This window comes from Syngnathus scovelli, chromosome 6 (genome assembly GCF_024217435.2).
Source record: "Syngnathus scovelli strain Florida chromosome 6, RoL_Ssco_1.2, whole genome shotgun sequence".
In the NCBI taxonomy this organism is placed as follows: domain Eukaryota; kingdom Metazoa; phylum Chordata; class Actinopteri; order Syngnathiformes; family Syngnathidae; genus Syngnathus; species Syngnathus scovelli.
In genome coordinates, this window is record NC_090852.1 from 19,555,087 (window position 1) to 19,577,931 (window position 22,845).

General features: G+C 46.6%; 1 long non-coding RNA gene across 1 annotated transcript; it reads left to right on the forward strand.

The window, feature by feature from the left end:
• Positions 1–97: 97 nt before the first annotated feature.
• On the forward strand, positions 98–21,867 carry LOC125970496 (uncharacterized). Its single transcript, XR_007482120.2, has 4 exons — positions 98–461; positions 2,586–2,676; positions 14,022–14,131; positions 21,365–21,867. It is a non-coding gene; the product is annotated as an uncharacterized lncRNA (long non-coding RNA).
• Positions 21,868–22,845: the final 978 nt, after the last annotated feature.

Genomic DNA, 22,845 nt, shown 5'->3' on the forward strand with positions numbered 1-22,845 from the left:
TGTATTTTTACAATTATCAGCAGGTCTTTAGACATTGCCGTGGATTCCTTTGTGACCTCCCAGATAAGTAATTGACTCTTTAGGGGGGTTAGGGTGAGGCTTTAACTTTGAAACACTTTTCAGACAGAGATGTCAAATCCGTCCTTAGCTCATTTGTATTGTTGATGTTATGTTGCGAAGCTGCCGCTAGAGGTCAGAATTTCCCAAAGCGCTTTCACTAATGAACCGCGCTGTTGTCTACACGCTGCTGCCATCAAGTTTTAGTGGCGATCCGCATGCATGCATGCACACAAACCACCAACTAGTCTTGACAACACGTTAAAGTGTCACCCAATCGTCGGCCTCCTTCCCTCCAAGCAGCAACAAATCAAGCGCGACAACCGCAAGGCCACAATGTTGTCACTTGAACTGACTGATTTGTGCTTCATATGATTCCTCAAGAGCAACTCCATCTTTTTGAGGTAAAAAACCGCCATGGTTTCATGTGGTACTGAATGTTTCCCCAGACTGGGGGTTAGCGGTGGACTAATTAGATATTGGGCAGCAAGTCTTAGCGGTCGGCGCACAGCTAGCTTGCCAGCGTTTTGTGTGTCTGCGTGTCATTAACTATTGGAAAAGTACACTCGCCACAAAAAAAAAGAAAAAAAAAGAAAGCTGCGGTCAGTGCGAGCAAGCCACTAAAACATGAAAGAATATATCCCGCTCTTCTGGGGAAAGGAATTTGCACAACATAAACAGCCTGTAAAATGGAAAACTACATCTGTGTCTATTTGTTTTGCTGAACGGCGGCCAGCGTTGGCACTTCTCGCTCAAAGTCCTTCCAATAACAGAGCAGTCCAAATAAAGGAAAGAAAGGCCTGTTTGATCCATCTGCTTCCAATGCAAGCAAGCAAGCGAGCGAGCAAGCGGTGCTCGCTCGGTGGGAGGTTAATTCATGAAAGGCTTCACAATGCGTTCAAGCCTTTTCTCAATTAGCTTTGACATCACGTGTTTAATGATCCCGTGTCTCTTGCTTGTGTCTAACATGCGAGAATGAAATATGACTACCAGTTGTTAACGTTTGTTTTGTCAATGGATCAAGACATTTTGAAATATTGCTGCTGCTGCTGCCGCTGCTACTACCCAAACTTTTGAATGGACATTGTCATCGAAATGTCATCTTGGCTCAGGCCTTCCTGTATGGCGCTCCTTGTAGTTGTTGTTTTTCTCTCTCTCAGTTCTCCGGCTTCCTCCCACATTCCCAAACTGGCCCTGGGAGGTTCATTGAAGACTATCAATTATACATAATGAGTGTGAGTGAGGTAAAAAAATCCAGTTTGTTTTTCTGGTGAGTCGAACAGATTATAGTTCACCTAAAGATAGGGGCAGATGAAATGATTTATCTTGGTTTTGTTTGGATTCATATTTTTACTGTCCCTTATTTGACTTTATGAGTTGGACATGAAAGAGAACCATCTTTTCTCCATAGCAGAGGCACATGACATACATCTGGTTGCCGAATGAAATTTGATGTACTTCCCCATATGACCTGCAGAGGGCAAACTTGACTGCAATATAGGCTGTGACGCTAGTTGGTAGTTGATTGGGTTACCTGGTTTAACCCCATTCATTGTGTTTGGGATTTGGAATGGCCATTTCCCTTTTCATAGGATCACTTTGACGTGTAAAATGATTTTTTTTTTATAGTACTTGCGTTCTAAGGGTAAATATATATGTATTTGAAGCATACTTTACCACACCGCCCAATAATCGTTATATCATTAGATCACAACTCTCCTACTGTGAAGAGTTTGTTTCTCATAGAGCAGAAACTGTGCTTCTCTGATTCACATTACACTGTGAATTCCAACCTAGAAGGCCCATTAAAAAAAAAAAAAACAGCAACGCCTGACCGCCAGCTCGGTGTACGATAGATTGGTGGCTGATGAGGTCATTAGGAACTCTGAGTTGTGACACGTTCTCCAGCTGCGCTCTCGGTCAGCTCAGGCTTGAGTGATTCAGCGCGACCTCGCTGAGCCACGGCGCTGCCCTCGGTCGCTGTTGTAACTAGTCCGCTGGCTTGTTGACAGCAGCCCGCCTCTGGGGGCGGCCGGCTGGCCGGCCGGCCATCGGCTGCGGGCTGACCTCCTGCCAGTCTGCACAACGGCGGAGGGCTAATGAGGAGAACTTCTTGACAGCTATTTGCCGCCACTGACACACACACACACACACACAGCGGTCTAAAAGTTTGTCAGGCTTGACGTGTGTACGGGGGTTTCCACATTTTGATGGCTGCGTGTGTGTTCATTTGATGTTTTACTCTCCCTTCAAGGCTTTTTACACACTATAATCACTCCTCAGGTGTGTACTAACATTTGATGTGTTGTTTTTCAAACGCAGACTTATGTAATGGAGGCTGCTATGAGCAGAGCGCTCTAGATTTTATGATCATTTATGAGGCAAGTCACACTATTGGTACTGGCGGATTGGGACAGCTCACTATTACCCTTCAGGAAGTGGAAATGGAAAAAAAATATAGTGCTTGGGTTATTTCCCATGGATCAGAGGAACATTTGTGACTGGTTCATATTCTCTGTTCATCCCAGGTTTGGTGTTCTTTACCCAAGATGATTCAAGCATGTTGTCATGGACCTTCCTGGGAATCCAAAGTGGCCTTCTGCAAATGGACTCAAATAGGTGCGTAAAGATAGAATTCCATCGAATGTATATCTTCTAGGACAATTTTCGAGTCTTCGATGTTGCTAGCTTTTCTTTTTGAATGTGGAAGCAAATCTCAAAACTGATGCAGATGCACTAAGCACAAAACCGCCGTGCTGTCAATCCTCAATTATCGTGTCAAAAATGGTTATGTGGGTACCCCAATTGAGGCACACAATGCTTCGCTATGTCTTGGTAATATGACTAATGGGAGCGAGTTCAACCTCGATTGATTAATGAATTGATTAGAAGCCATGTCCCAATATGTATATATCTATTTTTTTATTTTGCATAGTGTTGATTGGCTGTGGTGAGCGAATTGAATTCTCCCTCATTTGTGGGCCGTTGTAGATGAAACAGAAATGGCACAGAGTCAATGAATGATTAATTTTCCATCTGCGCCGTTTGAGACTCCCGTCGGATGTTTAATCACCTGATAGCGTTGTGTTGGAACACAACAACGGCGCTGTTGGAATCACTGTAGCATCAGCGCGCTCAAATGTTTTGATCCTCCTCCAAGGGCGCTTGTCGGATATTCACCGGCGTGCGCCGCTGAGGGTTGCCGTGCGGAATCCCACCCACGGCAACGCGCCATCACGACCCGCGGCTGAGCAGGATGTTATGTTATGGAAACACGGCCTTGACAACACGCTCAACCCGAAGGCCCAGCAGAGACAGGAAGCAGTTGACTTTTCTTTTTTTTTTTTTTTTTTTCTTCTCCTCCTCCTCCACCTCCTCCACCTCCTCCTCCTCCTCCTCCTTTGGGCCCGCGGTCACGATCAGAGCGGACCGAGGCTTACTGCGCGTGTAGAAGTTGTCAAAAACTTATCAGAGGGGATCTAGTGGCCCTTAGCGGAGAGAACAGCATCAATTATTTGCGCTGGCAGATGTTCATAGAGGCAAATATGCATGAATGCCAAGCTGGCAGGCCTCCCTCAGCCTTCACCATGCACGCATGCAGGAGCAGTTGTTACGCTGGCTCGTGTTCAGACAGCATTCGTCGGAGCTGTCAGCGCCGCCAACCACTTTGCTGGAAATTATTTCACCCCTTAATAAGAGAACCGTGGTGCTCTATTACATTTGGCAGTCAAGGCAACATTCTTGCCGGGTCTGTCATCACGTGGCCGCAATCCAACACTGGGCCTTGTGTGCTCGGCCGTCTGCTCGCCACCGGTGAAAAGAATACTCTCGACTCTGAATTTTTGTCCAATATCTCATTGATGATGGACTAGTATTCGGAGGATGTGCTGATATGCGTGGAGGATTTTTATTCGGAGAGTCAAAGATCTGGTTTGAGCTCGTCCCTTCAAAATCACATCGTGATAAAGGGAAACTAGAACGAGAAAGGGCGGGGCCGTATCTCACCCGTGAATAACTAAGTGACAATTATGTTAAATGTAATACAACGTTGTCTTTTTGGGTGCACATTTATTGTCATTTCGGACATTTCTCATCTGCTCATGTTGAAAATAGGCATTCAAAGCCCAGACAAGGTGCAATTGTGTAAGCCGCTCTCGTCCTTGCGAGCTGCCAATAACAATAATAAAGTTAGCGTGAGACGAGTGGTGACTGTTAACGGTGTGCAACCATGACTTATGGAGCTTTGCTACAAGGAAGGTCCTTTTTTGGCAGGCTGCCAATTGCCACGCTCTCCCTGAGGGCTCTTACTCATGAATCAGAGAAAATGGGAATTTCACATATTAAAAGAGGGTCAATGTGTCTAATCACAGCAGGGGGGTGTGGAAGGAGGGAGGGGCGGCTGCTTGAGTATTCATCAGGCGCTCTGCTGCTGTTTTAAAGACAATTGATTCAAGGAGCAATCCGTTACAAGGAAACAAAATTCACCAATTGCTCACCAAATTTTCTTACCATCGGGTTGACATCGTTTCACGTAGAATCGGCAGCAAATTGTGAAATTCACCTGATAAAACATGAAACACTGCAATGCGTATGCCGAGCCTGTAGGGGGTGTTGTCATGTTTTAAAATGCTTTTTTTTTTATTATACTATATATTTACTTAATATTCATTTGCTCCATTCTGGTTTGGGGGAGTGTTTCAGTTTCCTGTAAATGCCAAGCACAGTTTTGGTTACCATAGTGACGAGTGACTTCTTTCAGCAAAGAAGCAAGCGTACACAGTGGTGCCAACTTTACGACTTCACTGACCCCTCTCCCAACTATTTAAAAAAGAAATAGCGAGGGAGACAAATTTGGTGTGTTTGAGATTCTAGTCATGTTCAGCCCTGCAGGCCAAACTGCAAATGAATGGCACATGCTCCAAGCCATCACTGGCTCATTTTATTTTGGCCGTGTTGTTGTGGAGGTGGTTTTAAATTACGACCAAATAATGGCGCAAAAAGAAAATGTTGTCCTCCCTTCTGACAGATGACTGTTTATGATGGAAATAAGCAATGTCTACTTTCTATCCGAAATGCAATTTTCGTCCACAGAAAGCCAAATGGAATGTGTTTTCCCCCCTTCATCCCACTGTGATAATGACCTACGAGTCTTGTCCCTTTTTGCGCTCTGTATATTTGTCTTCCATTGACCCGAGTAGTTGGTAGTATTGACACGCAGACGTTTATTTGTCTGTCCGATCAACAGAGGTCATGCGGCGTTTTGTTTGTTTGCCCGTTCAATTGAGTCTGCTAACAGAGGACGCTAGCCAGGAGATGTAAAAAAGGGATAAGCACTCATCAGGGCCAGAGCACTGGACCCCTTCAACTCCCAGATAAGAAATCTGGAGTCGCTCCAGACGGCTGTCGCTACTCGAACAGAAAACAACCCTCAAAGGAAGGAAACTCCGGCAACTGCAAATATTTGGGCACCGGTGCGCTTTATGGCGTTTGTTGTAAAAGGAATTATAGCGGCGGGCGGGGAAGGGAGGCCGTGTGTGCCTAGCAGAGGCCTCCAAGCAGCCCGTGTTTACAACACGGCCCGCGAATCCTCCCACGACTCTCGGCCAAGCCCGGAGAAGTCAACCAAATAAGCAGTTGGGCGCGCGGAATGCAAACAGCAGCCTTTTTACAAACGGGTTGAGCCAAACAGGTGTGAGCGTGCTGCCCTGCAGGCCGATTGCGCCCTTCGCCGCCGGAGGTGACTCACGGGCGGGCAAGACGGGGCCGTGTCCTCGCTCCCACTGATATGGAAAGGGATCTTTAAAGCCGTCGACTGGATCAAATACTGTCATTTGCTCGCTAAACCCGCAGGCTATGGAAGAAGACTGTAATAAGACATTCTGAGCACAAGACACGGCTAATAGCCTAGCATAGTGCGGCTACCGCAAACGAGGGAATTGTTAGCCTGCTTGTTTTAGTGGTGAAGTTCATGGATATTTTAGACATGTCAACCTTTCTGAAATATTAGTTTGTTGTTTAATTGATTTTAAGCAACAGTTGCAATATTTCACCTCAGACTTCTCGCATGCTAATCATGCTAATAGTGCTTGGCTAGGTGTACGAAAAGGTCAAATGGGCGATTCTTCCAATCAACGTGAATGTTTTGGAATGTGACAAGAAGCCAGAGTCGCTGGAGTAAATCCACACAGGATTGACAGAACCAAGACGAGAATGCCAAACCTGAGAACTGCGAGACAGACTCGCTAACCAGTAGCCAGCTGCCCTGTAGTGATCTTGTCATGCTTTTTGAAGGACACATTTTTCTCCTCCTCAACGTCATGCACCTCTTTAGCTTCTGCCTCCTCATCCATGTTGCATGAGGCCTTATCTGTATCCCTCTCATCTATGGCCGCCTCCGGTCTTATCCGCCCGTCTCTTTCATCTCCCCACCGCCGGGCGGCCGGCCGGACATCTCGTCCAATGTGCTCGCTTCCCAAAAAGGTCACGCGGCCGCCTCGTCCCAGATTGCCAGAGGATCGGGAGTCCTCATTATCCTGTTAACTGTACATTCATCTGACAAGACAGTGGAGAGAGAGCGAGAGAGCGAGAGAGCGAGAGAGAGCGACTCCCGGCATCATTAAGCTTTAATGGACAGCCTCGAAATGAGAGGGAAGCCATAAAAGCGGGAGCCGAAGCAGAGTCTGCCTTTAATGTCTCTGATCGCCCTGACAGGATTATTAATCAGGAACTAAAGGAATTTAAAACCTTTGCTCTTGGCTCCCTCACTTAGAGTCTTTAGCTTGCGCCATTACATAGCAAGCCGGGGTCAGGAGGGCCGCAGCTAATTGGTTCTACAGGGTTTTGAATAACAATGAGCTGAGCCCAATTACTGCTCTACAGAGAGGCGGAGATGAGAGCAGAGCAGAGCAGGGAGGAGGAGGAGGAGGAGGAGGCCCAGCGAGGACGGCGGGTGGAGGAGGAGCGGTCGCCGCTGTCTCTCTCCTCCTCGCAGTTGGGATATTAATGAGATCAGTAAATGAGTGCCGCCGCGGACGGGGGATGTGTTGGAGAAGAAAGAGCTAGCAAGGCGGCGGCGGCGGCGGCGCCTCCTCATTGGCTATTCCATTTGACTTTGCCACCAAACGCCTCACTCTTTTTGTCCCACATTTCCCTTTCTCTTTGTATCTTCTGTTCATTTATTAGTGATATGTTTTGCTTTGCGCTAACACGGGGAGCGGGGCGGGGGCGTCCCTGCGGTCCTTTGATAGCGCCGCTCGCTGGCTCGCTCGCTCGCTGTATTGCAGCCTGTTTTGTAAAGCCTTTAATGTCGTCTGCCGAGCTTTCTTCTGCGCTGATGGCCAACAGACGTAGTTAGTCCCAGCAGTTTAGATGAGGCTGCCCTATCAATGTGAGCACTCTCAAAGGCCGGCCGGGGATCCTCATTTTTCTGGCCCCTTACCGCTTTACCGCGCATCAAAGCTTGTTTTTGGTGCGAGATGAGGCTGTGCTAAAGTGCAGAAGGCACACGGTGGGCCCGCTCCGGCTCCTGATGAAAATCCTCTATCAGATTTTGGAGAGCTCATTTGTTCCGGTCGGGAAAAGAGCTTCTCGAGCGCTTGAAAAGAAGTCTTGTGCTTCCGCAATTTTATTCTTCTTTTCTCGGCATCCTCGGAACGTTTGCGTTAGTGTCGAACCGTAGGACTTATTAAATGGATCTTCTTTGGCATTCATGAATTTCTCCTCTTTCCGAGAATTTGTGGCTTTCAATAAAAGCTGCCATTATGCCGCCGCCGCCGCCTCCTCATTCTGCTTCTCAACTGCCGGTCGAGTGCCGCAAATTGGAAATGAGATTTAAATATCGCTTGAAACGGGGAGCTGGTGTTCACCTAAGCCCGGCCGGGGCCGCAACCATTTGCTGCGCTGGGACTGATTGCGAGATGTTAATTGGCGCTAGCGGAAGCTTTAGCCCTGACCTTTCCACATCAACAGGCAAAGAAAATTCTCCGTAGCCTCACACGCCTTTTGTCACTCGCTCGTCACGGCCGCGTTTCTCCCAGACGAGACGGATTCTCTTTGCTTTCGCTTTTAATCGGCTACGGAGCGGCGGGCGGCGCAATACTCCAGCTGGAATGAGAAGGAGATAAATGCCTTCTTAACTCTAGACTGCAAATGAACTACAAATCCTTGAGCTGGATTGCTCATTCTTCAATTATGCAAGCTTCCATCTGTTTTTTTTTTTTCCCCATACTTAACCGTGTCAAAAAAAAATCCCAAAACGCAGTATATGCAAACATTGGCGCCACGATAGATTATGATACTGTCAGCAGTCAAATCCAAGAAAGGATAAGAACAGGAGTCGTGTTCACGCTGCCATTTGAGCTATGCACCCGCCCGCCCGCCGCCGCCGCCGCCGCACATGCTTTGTTTTCTGCCGCCTTGAATATTCATCCGTGCTGATTGATTGGCTTCATGTAGATTTATCTTGCAAATACCCTTTGAAATTCGCGCGGCGTGTTGACGACGACGTCGCCTCTCATCATCGTCGCAAAAAACCAAAACAATGGCGTGACCTGCTAATATATTCTCAACGCTTCAATCTGCATGCTGTAACAGTGTCACAGCTGTGCTCTTCCAAGAGTTTATCATTATTTCACTTTTATTTTGTCTGCCTAATTACCTAATTAATTCCGTTGTTTTGATTGTGGTGTTTACCGGGTGCTCGCTGGAAGTGTAATCCGCTTGTATTTGTCTGTTTGAAGAAGAAGCGCCCGCGTTGAATTATTCATGCTCCGCTTCAGCGACAGCGTCGCCGTTTAAATGATGAAGGCATTCGTGAAATCAGCCCTCCCACACACACACACACACGCTCATGCACTAAGTGCCCCGAGGCGGTGTGAGCAAGAGCCTTTGTCAAATCGAACACCATCCTGTGACCTTTCACCCCTGCGCTGTACACAACCTGTGTGTTTGTGTGCGTGAGTTGCAAAAAGAACGTGGAGCCGTAATCCCGCCGGAGTGTGTCAAATGCTGCTCACCTTTTGCCGTGTTGTGGCGACACTTGACACTCTCTAAAAAGCCGCACAAGCATTTTGGGGTGTGTTCAGCCCCTCTTCACTGGCTTTATGACAGCTGGAAGGCGCCGGAGTCTGGCACAAACTGATACGAAATAGTTAGATCATAAACACTAGGCCAACTGATTGGTATAATTAATGTCAATATTTTGATTTTGAAATACCCCTCTAGGCTATATCTAGTCAAATGGAAAAACGTGACATTCATAACGTCAAACTGTCGGATGTTTGCGCTATGCGTGGGCTGCTATCGGACTCGGATGGTATGAAATCATGTTAGCAACCGTGGTTTCGGGAAATAACTTTTTTTCTATTAAACTCCCCTCTTTTATTTTTAAACAATATTTAGTCGCTGAGAAGTGAATGTGAATGGAATTTATGCAAGCCCTGTTTTTGTTTTTGCCTTTTTGCTAAAGTGGAAACGAGCTGTTTGCCATGCTCGTTAGCAAGTGCGCTAACTCTTCATGGTGGTTGTAATGGTTTGTTTCAAGACAGCGTTATATATTAACATTGCACCTTGTTATTGTTGATCTCTTGTTCCACATGCGTCTTTGGATTGGGCCTCGCTGTGCCAATAATGGGGTAACTAATCAATCGGCCACTCAGCCACCCTCTTGGCCAAAGTCACTCACGACCCCAAACGCTCTATGGTCCCGATGGGTCGTTGGTGTCTGATTTGTTTCCATCCATATATGATTTAGAAGTTGGCTCATTTTGAACCACGCTGTGTACAAATCAATCACTGGAGTTGTACTTTTGTTCTACTCGACTTTATACTGGAGAAATTCACGGGCGAAACTTGTACTTGTTCAAAGTTGAAACAAACGATACCTTGAAGCCTATTCATCTAAATACCTTAGTCTAGCTTGTACCTTGAAGGACAAAAATAGGCGCCTTCTGTATTCCTAGCGGTGCTGGATGAGTAATTTCCCGGTGGGACGACGAAGACAGAAGCGTTGGCGGCTCTCGGGAGGATTGGCTGTTTATTGTGTTTACCATAAAACCCTGAAGGACATGCAGACGTTGTCATCACCAGTGGCGCATATAATACACTCTCTCCTCCTTGAGTTTTGACTTTTTTTTTGGTGTCATCTCATTTCCTTCCTGTGAACTAGATGACGAGCGAGGGTGGCAGGCATCACTTTTCCACATTTGCAAAACCACTTTGACATCTCTTAAGGGACCGCACTCCTCTTATACACTCATTTACATGAAGAGAATCCTTCGACAGGCATCATTTGTTCGCCGCTTCTTTCACGGCAATCCCTAAGGGGGCCATTGTCCTTAAAATGCACAAATCGTAAGCACGAGCTGTGCATTTCTTTCTTTTGATGGACGTTATCTGCTAGCACGACGCCAGGCCCCGAGCATACAGAATGTACGCTTTTATTTCAAAAATATTGTGTGTGCTTTTCTCTGTGTATCCAAGTCGATTCTCTATTCTATTTGATCTAGCTTGAACATACATCTTTAATCCGCGCTGCAGGCTGCGTGCGGGGCAGCGTGTCGTTGCAGTTCTACCGGGAAACCTACAGAGGGCAGCATAACAAATGCGGCCTGGCTTCTTTCTGTCTGTGCCCCATTCCACCTGCGACCGCCTGCCACGCCTTCTGCGTCTTCATTAACACACTTCTTCGTTGAGTCACACGAGGAAAAAGAAATAATTAGGAAAAGAAAAAAAGAAAAAAAAAACCTCCACTAGCGTCTGATGAGGAAACCACCCCCGTACCCTCGGGGTGTTCTTCTGTTTGTACTGACAGAGGACGAGTTATGCTAATTGAGCGTTCTTTGCATAATTAGGGAGGGAAAAAATGTTTAGCATTATTATTAGTGGAAGATCGCCAGATTGAGGGTAATTTTAAGTTTCCCCAGCAGGGTGCTAAATTAAAAAAAAAAGGAGACTCTCTCAATGTTATTCCTGCCTTCTTTTGATGCGGGCTGCATAATTCATCTAAGACACTTAGCCTGAATACACTTTAATGATGATGACTTTTCCCAATGTGATTTTTTCCAAGTGTTTTAATGTACTGTCTTCATAGCAGATGTGTTTGCCGTGGTGAAACGTGAGGACGGGCAAATCAAGCTCGTCAACTCCAGCCAGCTTTCATTTCTATTTAATGAGCCTTCCCTTATTTTGACCTCATGCTGGGTGGTATGCGGCGGCGGTGCTGTGTTTGTGGCGTTCTCGTGCGTGTAAAGTCACAACATGAGTGATACTGCCAAGGGGCTGCGAGCTGCTAACGTCACGCAGACAGGCCAAAATAGAAGGCTAAAACCGGAGTCCGGTGGGAGTTTTTGCCCAAGGCTGCAGGTCCAAGTGGCCAATTATGATTTAATGCCCATATCCCAAAGCATTTACATGTGAATTTCACATCCCGTATGACTGTACTTACATTTCCTGAACACATGCAGCAAGCCACAGATGCTTCAATTGCACTTAACTCCACAAGCATTGACCTGCCCTGACTCTTCCTGCTATTGATTTAAAGGAGCATCATGTCAACATGACTTTGCTATACCTGCTCTTGAAATGATTTTTGTCACACCTCTAACAAAGTATATTTAGACCATAATTAGCTAGTTAGCTAAGCCACGTTGTGTATTTGACTTTTGTCGTTAGTTTTCATTAACTCTAATAGCCTTGTCGTTAGCTAGTTTATTTGCTAAAAAAAATGCCAATTGATTATGCTAGCGGCTCGCGAGCTGCTAGCCCACATCAGCTAATGGACTACTTTTCCTCACCCAGGTCGGGTCTCTGTCCACGAGACATCTAAACACAGCGTAGGTCAGGGTTTTTCCTTCCAAACCAAAGTGTCCCGTGAGAGCCATATTCTCTCGTCACGTCACTTCCTCCAAACCTTGAAAGTAGCCTTTGCCTGCATTAAGACTTACCGATAGTTTACACTGCATGCAGTAAGTGTTTCTATCTACGTCTTTACAAGGCACCTGGGATTAGGCCACAGTAGCACACTCGTCTATCTATCTATCTGATTTGCGTCAGAGCGCTTAAATACGTTCTGCACCAATACGAGCTCCAATCGAGACGTTGGTTCTCTGATGTGAGGGAAGTGCAAGCCCCCCCATTGTTCTCCATCAACATGGCCGCCCGCTTCTCGGATGCGGAGAATGTTCCAGCGCTTCAAAGGTTCCCTTGCTTTTTTTTTTTTCTTCCTTCTGTTATGCGCACCAGCCCACGGCCACAAGCACACAGATGAATATTTCAAAAGCTGTTTCTTTGCTGGCTCTAGCCAATAGCATCCATCCATCCCACAGTCCTTCTCCTTCCCTCCCTCCCCACCTGGCCGCTCTGTCGCTCAGCCAAATGTGAGCTTTTCTTTCGCACGTCTCGTGTTTTGCTGCTCCACTGCTCCCCTCCCTCCCTCCATCCATCCCTCCATCCATCCAATGGCTAGTGCGCTATGTTTTACGGATTAATAAGAGATGATCCTGCTGTAGGTCCACTACCAAAGCAGTTGGGAGAGAGAGGTGTGTTTGGGGCCGGGAGCCGTCTGCAGTTGAATTTTAATGAGTACCAAGGGGAATATCCTGTCTTTTTTTTTTTTGTTTTTTATCCCGGGGTGTCCTTCTGGTGCCTGGCTGTGAATGACTGTCACACAAACAAAGTAGTTCCCATCATGCCTGTGTTTTGGGTGCCCAACAACGGCCTCCCTCGCAGGCACACCTGCTCCCTCCACTGTCCTAATTGAACAGATGATCCGCCAATTTGTCTTGTTTATCTTTAGAGGCACACCGGCCCGGCCCGGCCCCTCTCCTCCCCTCCCCTTACAGTGCAGATGCTAGCAGAGCTTCTTTTTTTTTGGTGATGACACATCTTGTAGTCATTATTGAATAATTCATCTCTGCATTAATGTCTTTCGATAGCATCTTTAGCACCTTTTTTTTTGGTCTCCACCTCTTTGTTGGGCAAACCTTTATTCTTCTTTCAGCTGACAGCGCAGCGTACGATAAATGATAATTGCCTGGCTCGACTCATCTATTGATATTGAAATAATGCAGAAATTATGCAATGCGGTTTAAAGGTTATAGTAAGGTCATTAGCGTAAAAAAAAATGCTGGCAAGTGAAAGAAGAAAGTAGAACTTCCATCATTTTAGATTCTTCTTTGTTTTGCCCTTTTGGTTCAGCCAGAAGAGGCGCTAGTGAAGAAGAAGCATCAGCTCAAGAAAAAAAAAAATGGCTCTAAAACCAGGAGTTCAGAACATTCACTAAGATTTTTTTTTTTTTTTTTTTTTTTACCTTAGCCATCTAAAGAGTGTTTAATAATTTTCCCAACAGTTGACCAAATCGTGAAGCCAAATGCTTACGTTTTATAGGTACAAATAAAAATCAAATAAATTCAGTGGAAGACCGTTTATAGGACCAAAAAAGGTTTTTGGTGATGCCAAAAATATTCAATTTGACTTTTTTTTTTCTTCGTGGTGAAAGGTAACACGAATGTGTGGTCTTTTTGTGGAATTCCCCAACTACTTGTGGTTCAAATGAACTTTGGATGTTATAAATGTCCTTTCTGCTGCTGTTGGGCTGTGACAGTTTACACCCTTCTCCATCACCATGGCAACTGGGGTGGGGGCATAGGCAGGTGGTGGACGTCATGGTGCGCCGTTTGATTGAAGACTTGCACACATCTGCTTCAACGCTGCTACACTCGAGCGACCCCGTGAATACCAACTCGGTTCCCTTGTGCTTATGCGCCTTTATATTAGTTGGAGTAATATTACTTGACATACAAATGTGCGGACGGAAATATTTGACCGAAAATGAGGCCACAAGTCTAGCTTTAATAAATAATAATAATACATTTTATTATTATTATAAATAATAATAATACATAAAAACAACAAAAGAGAGAAATGCTTCATTTTTGGTAAACCGACTACACTGTCTTGTCTTCCAGCCCACTTTGCTATGGAGTGTGAAACACAAGATGAAAGCGGTCAAGTCGTTGAGGAGAAACAAAATGCACAAGGCTCCCCACTCATTACAAAAACCACCTTCAGCGGAACGGTGAGTGGTATTTTCATTTGTTTGTAAATAAATGAACCCAAACTATATTGCATACTATGATTCAAAAACACTGCAATATCATTTCAAGCTTATCTTGCAACCTCGTTAAAAATGAATCAGTAGCCATAATGAACTGTTTGAACTTTGCAGTAGCCACACAAACATACACGTGAACCAAAGATGCTAACCACCCAGGCTAAACGCAACTCCTGAACATTCATATATATTCGTCTCTCAGTGGAGTTGTATCGTCGTAACAAGACTTCCTTGACACCAATTTCTACTTTTCTACTCGTGAATGCTTTGTCGCCATCTTGTGACATGTTGAGGTATTATAAGATTAAAAGAAAAATCTACTTGTTATTCAGAAAACAGTTGCATTAAAAAGTTGGGAGTGAAATAGTATCTGTAGCCACCGTGTGGGGTTTTCCCGAAGCCTTTCGTGATTCTCTCAGGAATCTTTTGAGCTCGTTTGCAGCCTGCGCTCAAGGACCGGGAGGTGATAAGTGTTTCCGCAGGGTCATAAGAGGCTAAGGTGGGGGTCCAAGTGCGACGACAGGCGGCCATGTGTTGCTATCGGCGAGCTCTTCACTCGGAGGCCCGCTGTAAAGATCGATGACATGGCTTCCAGCGTTGTGCAAAGAAATGAGATCTTGTCTTTCCAGCTGAGCACTTGAACACGAGGGTTTTTCTCCAGCCCAAACTGTTTTTGTGATTACAGGCGGATGGATCAATAGCGCCGTGTCCGCCGCGCTGTAACATTGACAGGCAGGCAGGCCCCTGCACAGGCGACAGCTTCACTTACTGGAAAAATGCTCTCCATTAGCCTCTGCCGCTTGTCATTGTTATGCTAGCCAGGCTTGTGACATTTGCGTGGGTCGGATGGGTGGCAAGTGGCTCCCTATTCATGCCTGCCACAGCGCTATTTGAATTTTCATCAAGTTTGACAGACAGCGCCCGCAGTTATCATCAAGAGAATGGAATCCTGGCTGACCTCAAATGCCAGAGCCGGCCGCCGGTGTCCCACGGGGCGGCTGATAACAGCCGCAGGCGCTGGCGCTGGCCCGGACGGACGGACGGCATCTCCCCCCCCCACGTGGCCTCTCGCCCTTTAGCTGTTGTCTTTGGAATCTGGAGGTTAAATGGCGTGGCTTTTCTCATGGTTTTGAAGAAGCCCGCTGATAGGCCGCCCGCCCGCCCGCCCGCCCACCCGTCTCCTCTCCTTGCAACATGGTCGAGCCTCGGCCCAGGAAGTGCGCCACTGATAGGCCGCCCCCCCCCCCGCCTGCCCGCCCGCCTCCTCTCCTTGCAACATGGTCGAGCCTCGGCCCAGGAAGTGCGCCACTTGAGGCTGTGCTCTTCAAGCCAAACACTCCTCTTGAGCTGAGCCATCTCCCCACCTTGCTCTCTCAGCCCCTCCCAGCGTTTCAAACTATATTGCCTGCCCTCTGCTATTGATTGCACAAGATTGGGTCCTGCCAAGTGCTCCTTGGAGTCTGCTGCTATATTAAGCCGTTTTTCCAGCAGCGGATGACAGTGCTGGGAAGGAAGGAAGGAAGGAAGGAAGGTTTTGCTCGCTTTTAATTGCTATCGGCTCAGTGTTAATTGATTTGGCAAGCAAACGTACAGAGGATCTAAAAATATTGGCCCGGCTTGCAGCGCTGTGGTCCAAGGGGCTAAATGAGGCCCTGAGCAAAAAGTAGCAACAATAGAATGCCACTCAGATCTTTGCCAAGCCCCCACAGAAAAAAAAAAAAAAAAAAATCCACCAAATCCTAGTGACAATTGGATACTCCTAAAATGTGAGGCAATCACAAGAGCGAGTTTCACTTGAATTTGAGGCTGTTAATCACAGTCCACTTTCCCGGTGTACCTAATTTTGTGGCGCATGAGTATGCAGTACACACATACCTGCGGTCTGAGAGTGGACCCACGCTCACACTAAGTATGTGTTGCCGGCCGGCACTGATGAAGCTCGTGTTTCTCCTGACGTGCCTGCTGAGTGGGTTTGTGCTGCACAGTCAGAAAGTGGGAGCGCCGGCGTCAGCAGTCGCCCGCCTCTTATTGCACATGGAGCTGTTTTATGGAAGCCACTGCACTTAAATGCACCATTCATCTACTCTGTCTGCTCCGTCCGTCCGTCCGGCCTCCATTTCCTGCTCTGTCACATGCATGATTAAGACGAGCTGGAAGCATTCATCAAGCAACCGTGGCGGGAGGCGGTCGCTCACGTGCTGGCTTACTTGGCAAAGTGAGCTTTAAAGACGGGTGGACGTCCCTCACTTGTCAGTGGACTCCGTGCCTGCGGTCTTAATCTGATGACTTGAGGAAACACGGCGCAGCTACTTTGTCATCGATTGCTTTCAATGGCTTGAGCGTGTGTGTTTTTTTTGGTCAAGTGAATCCCGTTAGAGAGCGGCTGTCGGCCTGCCTGCGTGCCTGTTCCACTGCGTTGCCTCTCAACTGAGAGCTAATTTGCTAATGGAACTCCTCTTATTAGAAGGCAATTATTATTAATTAGCAGCGGGCGATAGCCCTTCCAGCCCACGCTTCTTTGAGACGAGCGGCATCCATCCGCCTGCGGCTGGCTGCGAGCCAAGCGGCGACATTGTCATTATCAGTGTGCCTGCCCGAGGCCTGGTAAAATGCCATTATTGCAACTTGCCGAGGCCTACGGGGAACAAGCAGCCAGACGTTTAATTTCCCTAACAGCTCGGGAAATATTTGTTGCATCGCTAAACCGGCGCACGGCAAATATCTATCGCCGCCGCGCAATTAACGACATCGATCATTTACATAGAGCTCATTTTCATAATGCTCCTTTTATTATCGGAGGGAAGAATTAAGTCAGGAATTTATTTACACACCCACTGCAAATGGTAACCGTGTGCTAATTGGCTGTTAGATGATTAATAAGCTTATGGCGCATGCTAATGAGCGGCGGCGCGCTCAGTGTTTCCGAGGCGCTTGTGTTTTGGCTGCTTAATTAGACAGATAATTATGTCACTTGTTGCTTTGACTTTCAAGTAAATACAGTCAAACACGAACAAAAAAAAAAAAAAAAAGTGGTTTTTATCGGCGCGTGCTCGCGCGGGAATTCTGTACGCGTTCCGTGTTATAAAGTGACACTAATTGCTTCAAGGGGCCCTCAGCTTCTCCAGCTAACCACGCAATTAAATGGTGACCCAGTGAACTTTTCACATTTGACTTTGTCATCCACCAGAATACTTTTGCTTCGCTGCGGCTTTTGAATGATGAATAATAGTTTAATAATTCCCATCCCTCGACGACCTTTGAGTACAGGCGGAACCGATTGAAAGCATGTGAAATTTGCTCAAAAAGCCCGAATGGTTTATGTAGGGCGGCTCATCTGTAAGGACTTTGGGCTATGGAAATGGGGGGTCACAGGTCAAGTAGACCAAATATGGAAATGGCAACCACTTGTTGGAGAGAGGCTAGTCTGTTTCCAGGCCAATGTCGCATTTTTGCACACCTCAAACTGTTTAATATTTGTGATTGTAAATAAGTCTCAGTTCCACTATGTTGAGTGTTAGTGTGAATTAGCAGTGTAGCGCAATTGGCACACTAGCAACATCTTAGCCTAGCTTCTTCTTTGTTTTTGTTTTTTCCTTCTACTACTCTTTCTGTATCATTGTTGCCTCCTACAGTTCGATCTTGGTACTACAACAGACACCTTTTGGTCCAAGTGACTATTGTAAGTTTGTTTATTTTGCCCACTTTGCCACACTTGAGAAAACAAAATCAATCTATTTTTGCTCTAATTGCATGACGTACACCGTGCTAGTGAATTGCGGAGCGACGAGGCTGCGCACTTTGGTGCTTTAAACATTCATGAGTTATCTTCACAGTGCATGGCACTTCAGTCGCACTTCAGCTCTTTCGCGCGAGTCTTGAAGTGTTGACTAAACACTTTGTCATAACAAAACATTGCGGGGCAGACGAGAGTGAATCACGACTGGGAAAAAAAAAAAAACACACGAAAATCAACATTTTCAAGCTAACACAGCAGTTTTGCAGTCTTTCTGATTTGAAAATTGCAATCTTCGACTTTCAAATTAGCCAAACATGCAGAATATGTAGTTATGTATATTTCTACGTATCGGAAAGTCAAGCCGAATGCGGAATACTCTGAAGAAAAAAAATCATAGCTTCATGTAGCTCCATCCTTTGGGGGTGGGGGCTGTGGGCGGGCGGGCGAGGAACCCTCTGTTGAATGGCCCCATGTTTCCTCCAAACACTTTGTACATAATTACTGCAGTTTGTAACTTTTCTTACATAAGGCCCAATTTGGAGCAGCTCGTCCTTACAGGGAGCTGGCTGGCTGGCTGGCTGGCTGGCTGGCTTGCTGTTTTTGTTTTCCATCTGCCGCGTTTCCAACAAAAGACAGCGCTTGTCTGTGATGCCGGATCCTCTGGGAGAGCCGGCGATGAATATTTGATGTAAAGCCTGCGTTTTATTGCCCACACACATCTGAGCACAAGTCTTCATTGATCTGGTGTTACAATCACAAGCTAAAAGAAGCAAACCCCTTCCCCACCGCCGCCGCCGCCGCCACCGCCGCTACTCCAAACAATTCCCTGATTAAAGCTCTGTTTGTACGCTCACATCATGAGCAAGCCAGATCCGCACGCAGACGTTGAGAAAAGCCCCCAAAGGAACGAAGCCTGTAAGTGGCTGGGGGGGGGGGGGGGGGGGTTACATTGCAAACGCGCAATGAACTCCCACGGGTCGTTGGCAACACCAAGAGTGTGGTTCTGCTACTGCTCATTAGCAATCACACTTGCCTGCAGAGATGAGAAGGCCTCTGCTTTGTTTCCCTGCTGTTCTCCAAGGCTCAAGCGAGCACAGGTTCATCGCCCAACGATGACTAACCTGTAACTCGTTGTAGGAGAGATGCTCATTTGCTTCGTGATGCCATTTTGTACAAAGTAGACTGGCATGCAACGCTGCCATCTACAGGGATCTGTTTGTCAAGGCGTTTTTTAAAAAAAAAAAACGCAATTTTGTAGACAAGCTGGGCCTGTCTTGCCACTCAATGATGAGTAGCAAATATCCCAAAATGTCTCTCACATTCAATTTACTGTGACATAGGAGACACATTTTTCTAGAAAAGTCCAACTCTGAATGATATGACCTCGGTTGCATTTTAAATTTTTGCACAGTCCAGAAATACACATCCAAGTATTTTCTTTTTTTTTTCTTGTCATATTTCACGGCAGCATATTTTTCTGCTTCCTCCGCATCTCCGACGTGCCGAGCGCCACTCACGGGTTCACCGCCCGGCGCTTCGATTCATTCCGAGCAGCCAAACTGGCAGCCGATGTCATTTTAATGGCCTTCCGTCCGGCCTCCATTTGTGAGCCGAGTTTCATCTCAACGTTACAAAGACGATCCAATCCCGAAGTTCATTCTCATTCTCTGCCGGCGTGCCAATTATAAATGTGTCTGCCAGAGCGGCGGCTTCCTCCTCGCACCTCTCCAACCTTTATTATCCCTTCAAGCGAGCGAGATTGCGCCTCGTCTGCCGCCGCCGAGCTCACAAGCAAACGCGTGAGATTACTCGCGTGTGTGCAACCACCGTTTGGACTAATATCAACTCCCGGGCTGCTGCGCCGTGCATGCTAATCACGTGGGGGATGTTCTTCCGTTGAAGTCAGCTCACACCTTCATCAAGCTTTGAAATGAAACTTTTCACGCTTTTTACTTTTGACCCCGCTTTCCCTGGGGTGTTGCATTCTCGACCCACCTCCAATACAGAAACATAAGAAATGATTTTTTTTCTTCTCCTTTCATCGCTCCTCAGATGCTTACTGAATACTAAGTAGAACGGTGGTTCGTTTGCTCAACTCAAGGTTCGGTGGCCAGACATGGGCCGTCACATTATTTTATGTGGCCTGCAAAGACAAATTGTGCGTCGACTTGTGTTGATACAAAAATTGCAAATTGTCTTCACTTTTAAAAAAAAAAGAGATGTTGCTAGCAATTTTTATTACCATTCATCTTTTTAAAAGAATTGAACAGATTTGACTAGTCTTTGATTTCAAAACGAATTATTTATCAGTTTGTTGTGTGGCCTATATTGTATATAATATGATACATTTATAATGGCCCTATGAAGGAAAGTATGACAAAAATGAGACACCTGCACTCGAAGGCGTTCTCAGGATGAAATGTATCTCCTCATCTGTGTTTTCTCAGATATCAGATTCATGTCCCGCCGATAACCTGCTCGGGCGTTTTGATTATTACGGCGGCAAGGACGGAAAGATGGAGAGAGTGAGTAATTAGATTAGCCGCTAATGGCTAATTGGATCAATTTAGAAGGCAGACACTGTCAAGGATAAGCGTAATCGTGTATGCGGCGGCAATCTTTTTATTGCTCAGACACGTCTTGTAAAAGACAAGGTGTGATCGGGAGGTTAATGTAATTACTGTCCAATTCTCTCACTCGCTGTGCACAATAATGCTAATTAATCGAAGATCTCTGGCACTATAATGAAGCGTGACAAGCAAGGTAATTGTGATGATGCTATTCGGGGCGCGTCTGAATATTGTGCCGATTCCACGCAATTAAGGCTTTTCTTCCTCCCACGCTTCTTGCTTCAAAGCGTTCCTTGTAAGGCAAAGTGGGATGATGTTCCTCTCACCTGTGCGAGGAGCCTTTTTGCTTTTCAGCCCAATAAAGGTGTCATTCACATTCCACGCAAGACAAGCTCGGCGAAGTGTGAAGCCGTGTAATGAGTGAGAGAGAGCGAGAGAGCGAACAGAGCATTCATATTCATTATGGAGGATGTGGGCGAGCGCCGTTGCAGCTGCACGCTTGCTTTATGGGCGGGCGAGCGGGCGGGCGAGCGCACTTAATAGCACGCTGACAGCGGGGCCCATCCACCAAATAAAAGCCACAGTAGTCGTCGTCGCGCTATTGATTCTCCCCTGTGTCCTATCGATCGCTGACGTTTTCATGTGGCACAGAGGCGCTAATCTGCTGTGTATCACAGAGACGCCCACGGTGCAGCCCATTGACCGGGCTATCAATAGCCTGAAAGCTGGATATCATTAAATCCTCATCACTTTGTTTCCCCGCCGGCCCACCGGTTGGCCGGCCGCACACCAGCGAGCACGGCGCGACCTCTCCCTCCCTTCCCCCTCCATAAGCAGCGCCTGCCTTCTGGCTTGTTTATGGCACTGACATACACTGCTTCTTTTTAATAGGCCTGCTCGGAATCGCATCTGTTATTGACCCTCGCCGCCTCGGAGTGGGGTTGGACGTACTTTTAACTCATGAGCCAACACGTATATTTTACGTTGGGGAAAATCTCATGTTGTTAAAGGAGGGCCCCACGAGGCACCTGAGGGGGCCAAATTCCAATACCAAAAGGAGCCTATGAATACAAAGGACATGTTTTTAAAAAGTACAATATTGTAGAGTGCTATTTTCCTGATTAAAACAAATTCCATTATTTTTATTGGAACAGATTAATGGAATCTCCATTTATTTCAATGGGGAAAGATGATTTGTAACTTGAAGTTGCGGTTAATATGAAGTCAAACTGGTAACGAGTATACTGCTGGTTTATGAGTTGAACCATGCATTGTTTCCAATTGATCGTTGCCAAGGTGACCGAGGCAGGGCCCCTTGCAAGTGTTGAGGAACATCCCTCAGTGATGACAGAATGCACCACCAGTGAGAGGCAGAGGGGCGGGGCACCCGCGGGACAAGGACAGGATACCAAGGGATCGATGGTGTTTAAGGTGTGGGGAGGGCGACAAGGACGGACGGGCGGGCGGGTGCAGGAGAGCACCCTCCACGGCCCATTAGAGACGACGGCCCCCCGCTGAGAGTAGACAGCATGACAAACAGCCTCAGCTCTGGTAATAGTGCTGCTGATCAATAGGCTGTCCCCTCGCCAACCCCCCCCGGGACACGCACATCCACCACGACTGACCTCGTGTCATTCTGTACGTGTGTTGTGTGTGTGTTTGGGGGGAGGACTGCACCAGAGAGAGAGAGAGAGAACGCTCACAAACTCGGGTGTCACATATAGTTAGAACACAATTCAACAGGCTTGTGAGGGTGAGCGGTTCAGGAAACAGATGGCTGGAACAAATTAAACAGTTTGTGTGGCATGATTAAATATTTTGCCACTGGGGGCAGTATAATACAGTTAGGAAGACTTTCACTACTACTGTGACTGCAATCATATTCGGCGTTCTACACAGAGGATCAAGAAAAAGGTTACAATGCCTCATGTTTTTCGTTTGCCAGTCGTTAGCATTTTGCATTGTATGTTAGCATTATGCTAGCAGAAGGTAAAGTTGTGTGATGTCATTCTGCTTTAGTATGTTTCGTTTGATAGTACATTTTAGTGGGCAGGGGGGGGGGTCGTGAAACAGTTTAACCAAATTACAGTCAACAAATGTGATGTAGCCTTCAATCATTATGTGAGTGCAGTTTGTAGCATTTTGTCTCTGGAATAGCGCTCATCAACATTTATGGTCACGGAACATTTTGCGTGTTCTTTGATACGCGTCAAACATCTGGATGCTGTCTTTGTTCAAGTGCTGCAATAACATAGAAAGCACACAAAGTGCTTTTTCAAGAGTTGAATTTAAACATGCCGGTTAGCCACAATGCGGTCGATGACTTGCGAGGGGATTGACTGACACTCGTCGGCTGAACCCGAGCCAAATTT